Source organism: Theropithecus gelada, chromosome 2 (assembly GCF_003255815.1).
Source record: "Theropithecus gelada isolate Dixy chromosome 2, Tgel_1.0, whole genome shotgun sequence".
NCBI classification, from domain to species: Eukaryota; Metazoa; Chordata; class Mammalia; order Primates; family Cercopithecidae; genus Theropithecus; species Theropithecus gelada.
In genome coordinates, this window is record NC_037669.1 from 95,262,617 (window position 1) to 95,269,871 (window position 7,255).

Consider the following 7,255-nt stretch of genomic DNA (forward strand, 5'->3'; position numbering starts at 1 on the left):
GTGGGCCTCATCCAATCCATTAAATGTCTGAGTAGAATTAAAGGCTAAGTAAGAAAGAATTCTGTCTCTCTCTGCCTGTCTTTGAGCTGGAACATTGGTGTTCTGCCTTCAGACTCAGATTCAGACTGGAAGTTATGCCATCAGCTCTTCTGGGCCTGGACTTCTCAGCCTTCATAATCATGGGAGTCAATCTCTCTTTTTTTTTTTGTTTTGAGACAGAGTCTCGCTCTGTTACCCAGGCTGGAGTGCAGTGGCATGATATCGGCTCACTGCAACCTCTGCCTCCCGGGTTCAAGCGATTCTCCTGCCTCAGCCTCCCAAGTAGCTGGGACTACAGGCACATGCCACCACGCCCAGCTAATCTTTGTATTTTTAGTAGAGACGGGGTTTTACCATGTTAGTCAGATGGTCTTAAACTCCTGACCTCGTGATCCACCTGCCTTGGCCTCCCAAAGTGCTGGGATTACAGGCATGAGCCATCATGCCTGGCCGAGTCAATCTCTTTTAATCAATCAATCAATCTCTCTCTCTCTCTCTCTGTCTCTCTCTCTCTCTCTCTCTCTCTCTCTCTGTGGGGGTGTGTGTGTGTGTACACACACATCCCATTGCTCTGTTTCTCTGTTGAACCCTAATACAATTGCAAATAAATTTTGTCAGAGATGCCCATGACATCTGTCCAATAGAAGAAATTATGGTTTTATTGTCCTCTAGGACATGTGAAAAGAAAATGTCTTGGGCCCCTCCAAGCTGAGAACTGCTCAGGGCAAACCTGTCTCCCATTCTATTCAAAGTCATCCCTCTGCTCTCTGAGATAGATGCATATTCTGATTGCCTCCTTTGGACAGGCTTATCAGAAACTCAAAAAAATGTGACCATTTGTCTCTCACTTACCTGTGACCTGGAAACCCCCTTTCTGCTTCCAGTTGTCCCCGCCTTTCTGGACAGAACCAATGTACTTCTTACATATATTGATTGATGACTCATGTCTCCTAAAATGTATAAAACCAAGCTGTGTCCCGACCACCTTGGGCACATGTCGTCAGGACTTCCTGAGGCTGTGTCATAGGTACGCATCATTGACTTTGGCAAATAAACTTCCTAAAATGATTAAGACTTGGCTCATCATTTTTCTCAATCGACAAACATCAACCAGTTTTGCATCTAATTTTGCCATCTTATTCTACCATTATTTTTCCCAGTAAGTAAACATTTATTATGGCTCTTCAGAAAAATAAGTAAATAATTCTCTTTGATTTTGTTGTTGTTGTTGTTGTTGTTGTTGTTGTTGTTTTGAGACAGGGTCTCTCTCTGTCATTCATGCTAGAGTGCAGTGGTGGATCTCAGCTCACTGCAGCCTCAACCTCCCAAGCTCAAACAATCCTCCCACCTCAGCCTCCCAAGTAGCTGGGACCACAAGTGCATGCCATCATGCTGTGCTAATTTTTGTATTTTTAGTAGAGACAGTTTCGCCATGTTGCTCAGGCTGGTCTCGAACTCCCGAGCTCAAACAATCCGCCTGTCTTGGCCTCCCAAAGTGCTGGGAATACAGACATGAGCCACTGTGCCAGGACATAAATAATTCTTGTGCACTGGATGTTCTTTCTAAAACAAACTACTGCTGTCTAGAGAAGGAGAACAAAGGAATCCGAAGCACTCAGCAACTCTATTCCTCACTGTCACTCACTTGGAGCTCCAGGGCTGGCACCCCACGCTGTAGCAGAAAAAAAACTGGAACAGAGGAGGACTCCCTTAACGCTGAACTGCAGCCAGGCACAGCAGGAACTTCCTCACTGGCGGGAGAGTGATCTATTCTAAGGGAAGGATTAGAGACACAGGCTGTGGAGGCCTTAAAAAGACCCACGGGAAGGCATAAGGAGTTTGAGGGAAGTAGGAAGTCCCCATGTGGGATATCCTCTAAAGGTCCAAACAGAGTCTCGTTATCCAGTAGCAGAGATGAGTTAGCTAAAGTGGAGCTTGAAGGAGCTAAAGGATTGCTTACACCCCCAGCACTAGCATGGAAGCCCATGACCACAGGGACCCCTGGTCACCTCTGTATCTTTAGGAGAGGCAGCAAATGAGCGGCTAAAGGAAGGTGAATCTATACTGTAGAGCCAACCTGATGAGGATGAACTACAGAAGGACATGAGGGAACTTTCTGGGTTGATAGAAATGCTCTGTACCTTGATGAGGGCTCTGGGGTGATGGAAATGTTCTGTATCTTGATGAAGGTAAACGTTTGTCAAAACTCATCAACTGGGTCACGCGCAGTGGCTCATGCCTGTAATCTCAGCACTTTGGGAAGCCAAGGCAGACAGATTGCTTGAGCCCAGGAGCTCCAGGCCAGCCTGGGCAATATGGTGAAACCCCATCTCTACAAAAAAAAATACAGAAGTGGCACATGCCTCTGGTCCCAGCTGCTCTGGAGGTTGAGACAGGAGGATCACCTGAGCCCAGGAAGGTTGAGGCTGCAGTGAGCTGTGTTCATGCCACTGCACTCCAGCCTGGGCAACAGAGTGAGACCCTGTCTCAAAACAACAACAACAAAAATCTGATCAGCTGTATACTTAAAATGGATACATTTTATTTTATGAAAATTGTAATTCAATAAAACTGATTTAAGAAGAAAAAACTATTTGATAAATTAGTTCCTAATTTCCTACATTTTTAAGATGGTTTGTGACTCATTCTGAGCAATTCCTGGCTTACAGAGGCCTGACTTCACTCTCTTACCACATTCAGAGGTAACATTTTCATTTCAAATGCAGAAGCTGACATAAGTGCAAATACTTTGGGAGACCCAGTGGAGGCAGAGTCTTTCCTTATGTGGGAGACCAGAATTTGTCACCCCAAAATATGCCTCTTTGGCATTAAGGATTGTTGAGCTGAAGATAAGACAAAGCAGATGCAGGAAAGCTCTTTGCCCTTCCTCTATTTGCCTAAGAGCTACACAAATTTACAAAGACAAATGGGATCCCACCCCCACCCCCTTCTCCCGGGGAGCACAAAGGTCTCCCACTGATGACAACGTTAGACCCTCAGTGACCTGAAGATGGCACCAGAGGAATCTACATGAACAAACTTTACTCACCAGCCTTCATCTCACTTGCCTTTCCACAAGTTGCTGCCCTTAGAGATTCAAAATCCTCTTCCTGTGTCTTGTCACGTCTGTAAAAATCTACTGTTCTTTGTTGAAGATGCTATATAAGCTGGAATTCAAAGCCACCACTCTGAGAATTACTCATTCCCTGGGTACCGCCCGTGTATATATGAAAGGCACATGTCAATAAACTTTGGTTTTTCTCGTTAATCTGACTTTTGTTACAAGGGTCTGTTCCAGCTAAGAATTCGTGAGGATTGAGGGAAAAGTTATGTTTCCTCTTCAACACTTATATAAAATCACCTTTAAAATTAAATAAAACTGAGATAAATGTACAATTTGACATTAGCTGACCAAGTGCTCTTCACTTCAGCTGGCAAAAAACAAAGAACTGTGAAAAATTAGAATTAGAGGGAACATTAGAGATCATCTAGCGGCCAACTCACTCACTGATGACTCATACAGGTGAGGTCACTGAGGCCCGGTTGAAGAAAGAATAGTTGGGAAATACCTTCCTTTTCCTTCAGTATCACGTCTCTTAGAAATCTCCCTCACTTCCTCTTAAAAAGCAACACAGTGACATTTCTGCAGATGAGAGTCAGAAACACCTGCAGCACAGGTCCGTCTGATAATGAAGATTAAAATGCCTTATACTTAAAAAAAAAGTCTAGTGTCAAATCACTCCAATATATCCAGTATGAAGTTGTATTTTTAACTATGTTTTCCTCAAGTAACATGGATAATAAGTCCTTTTGAGATAATAAAGCCTTTGTCTTCGGTGTTAAAAAAAAAATCTAATTTATTTTCTCCAAGTCGGGGACATTGATTTTTAAGATGAAAATCTGCAGTTTTGCTACAGCTGCTGCCGGCATAGCCTTCTTGCACGAATACATCAAGATGTTTCTATTTGTCTTCAGATCCTTGCCAAGAGTTGAGCAATGGCTGAACACGGCATCACATCTGCTTTGGCCTGCGTGAAGAATTTTAGTGTTGGTAGCAGTAACATGTGTGGTATTTACTTCACTGGACATCCATTTCAATTCACTCTGATTGAATACCTGCTATGTGCAAGACACTGTGCTATGTGCTGATGGAGAAGTTACCATGTAAAGTGCTAGGAGGGAGAGCTAGACACATAGTGAGAGGAGATAGAAACCTCAAGTAGTAGCATTCACTCATTCATTCAATGAACACGGCACCAAGCCAGGGCCTGATGTCTCCATTCCAATAGTTGCTTTCTTGAGCTATTAAGACACCTCTAAACTGAAACTGCCTTTGCAAAATTATGACTGAGACAGTGAAAGAGATCTAATCTAACTGATTCCATCTTGCTTCTAGACTCCAAGCTGTCCTTCTTCATTCCTGGGCGTAAGCTGAACTAACTTTGGGAGAAACTTATAGTTTATAGTTTAAATAAAGACAGTAACAGATCTTTCCCAAAGCAGACCTCCTTCTTGCCTGGGGACTAGATTGCCTTTGCGGGACTAACATTAGCCACAAGATTAGAAATTACGGTTTAGGAGTCATGCAGCTGGAGGTTACAAGATTCTGACCCTCCCTAAACTTCTCCTAAGATCAGTGCTTGAGCTATTTTGCAGACCCTGCACTTGATGGATTAGCTGGCACAACCCAGATCAATAAACTGGCTCATCCGATCTTGTGGCCCCCACCCAGAAACTGACTCAGCACAAGAAGACAGCTCTGACTCTCTATGATTTCATCTCTGACCAATCAGCACTCCTGGCTCACTGGCTTCCCCCAACCCACCAAGTTATCCTTAAAAACTTTGCTCTGCAAATGCTGGGAGAGACTTCTTTGAGTAATAATAAAACTCCTGTCTCCCACACAGCCAGCTCTGCGTGAATTACTCTTTCTCTATTGCAATTCCCCTGTCCTGATGAATCAGCTCTGTCTAGGCAATGGGCAAGCTGAACCCCTTGGGCAGTTACAAAACTAGAAGAGAAATGAATGTGGGGCTGTGGCTATCAGGGCAGTAATAAAAATGTGATGCGAGTCCTTTGCCAATCTTTATTCAGTTTACCTAACTGTGAGCTTTCGTTTCTGGCTCTGCTCCCAAGGCAACAGACCATATTGCAAGTTACTTACGTTAGCAAACAAACTACATTAATCTGTAAACTAATTAAAATATACTATAATGATTTCCCAGTGATATTTTTTAATAACGTTCATTTTGGATACTGAAAATGAAAATCATGCACTCCACCCAGCCCTTCAGGAATGCTGAAGGCCAGAGCAGCTCACAGGTTATAGATTTTGCATCTGTAAGATACAGGCACACCTTGACATTCATCATCAGCCCAAACCTCTGCATAGAGAACTAGCAGACCTTTAGCAACAGCAACCTAATATATTCTCACCTGAAAGAGAGAGAAAACCCATATTCAGGGCATCGGAGAATAAAGAGAACCAAACGGGTTCCGCTGGGGATGGTGGCACTTTGGGGCTTTCTTGATCCATCTCATCATAGCCATGGTTTAGGATGGAGAGGAACAGGTTGGTATGTGCTGTTTTAGTCCCACTTTAAGTATCCAAAGTGACATTTTCCAGGTCTTCCCTCCCAAGTTCTTTGAGGACCCCAAGAGTCAAGAGGAGGGTTTTGAAGATAACAGTTGTGCTAGGGATGGGCTTCTGCACAACAAACGCTGTCTACTGCGCTTGAACCCCTCTGGACAGCCACTCTGAGTTGGTAAGGATGTGATGAGGCAAGGAAGCGGGAGAGGAAGCAATGAGCAAGGGTTTGAGTTGGTCAAATCCTTCCAGCAAGTTCCCATGCAAGGGTTCTTGCCACAGAGGCCCGTTACAGGCCTGCTGGTGCTCAGGGGACATTGCCTCCCAGACATCTCCAAGGGACACCCCAAAAACCCCTAGCCAAAGATCCCGGCTCACCTCAGCCCCCAGTCTCTCCCAGATCTGGTTTCTAGTTTATAAGGTAAGGCTCTCATCCTGGGCTGTCAGGTAGGGCCCCCAAGAGAAGACTCACCTGGGCCCTTCCCTCCCGCTCATTTCCCAGGGAAGGATGGGGTATGGGGTATGTCTTGAAGCATATTTTGCTTTTGTTTCTGTTTTTTTGTTTCTGTTTTTGTTTTTTTGTTTGTGTTTTTTTTTTTTTTTGAGATGTCGACTCACTCTGTCGCCAGGCTCGAGTGTAGTGTTGCAATCTCGGTTCACTGCACTCTCCGCCTCCTTGGTTCAAGCGATTCCCCTGACTCAGCCTCCCAAGTAGCTGGGACTACAGGAGTGCACCACCACACCGGGCTAATTTTTTGTATTTTTAGTAGAGACAGGGTTTCACCATGTTGGCCGGGATGGTCTCGATCTCCTGACGTCGTAATCCGCCCACCTCGGCCTCCCAAAGTGCTGGGATTACAGGCGCGAGCCACCATGCCCAGCCTGAGGCATATTTTTTAATCAACTGTCACCTCTCTTCATCCTGCCTTCCACTTCCAAGCCATGATTTTAAACTATAGACAACCAGGGGAAAAGATACCTAGGCCAGAGTGGGTACCAAATCCTCCAACAGTGAGTGACAAAGACCCTTCAGAAAGAAGAGCCTGGAGAAGCAGGAGGCCGCAGAGGGTGATGCCTGGGATAGGGGTGAGGAAGAGAAGGGAGGGGAAGGGGAGAAGGGATGGGACAGAGTCCCCAGGGACCAGGTGCAGTCATTGGACAGTGGGGATGGGGGTCCTGAGGCATGGTTGGGTCCATGGTTAGTCTCAGGATGGCAGTTCAAGCTCAGCCCTGCAGGCACCAGCCCAGCCCCACACACAGCCCAAGGGTGGGGCAGCTGGGCTATAGGAGGCTGTGAGCTGAGGCCTTGCCTCCTCCCCCGGGGCCTTCTGCAGAGTCCTGGGGAGAGGCGAGGCACTCATCAGTGGGGAAACTGTGATTCTAATTAGGGCTCAGAAACCCCTTATAACCAGGTTCAAGACCATCAGCCTGTGAGTGAGGAAGGGGCTAGGACCCCAACTGAGGACAAAGGGGAGTGGCAAATGAGCCCCGTTTACCCATGAGACTGTACTAAGGGCTTTGCCAAGTGAGTTGCTAAGTGAGACATTTTCACCAACGAGAGCAAAAATAGTTTGTGCCGTCAGACACCCCTACATCCTAGTTTTGACCAGCTTTTTCTTTCGCAGCATA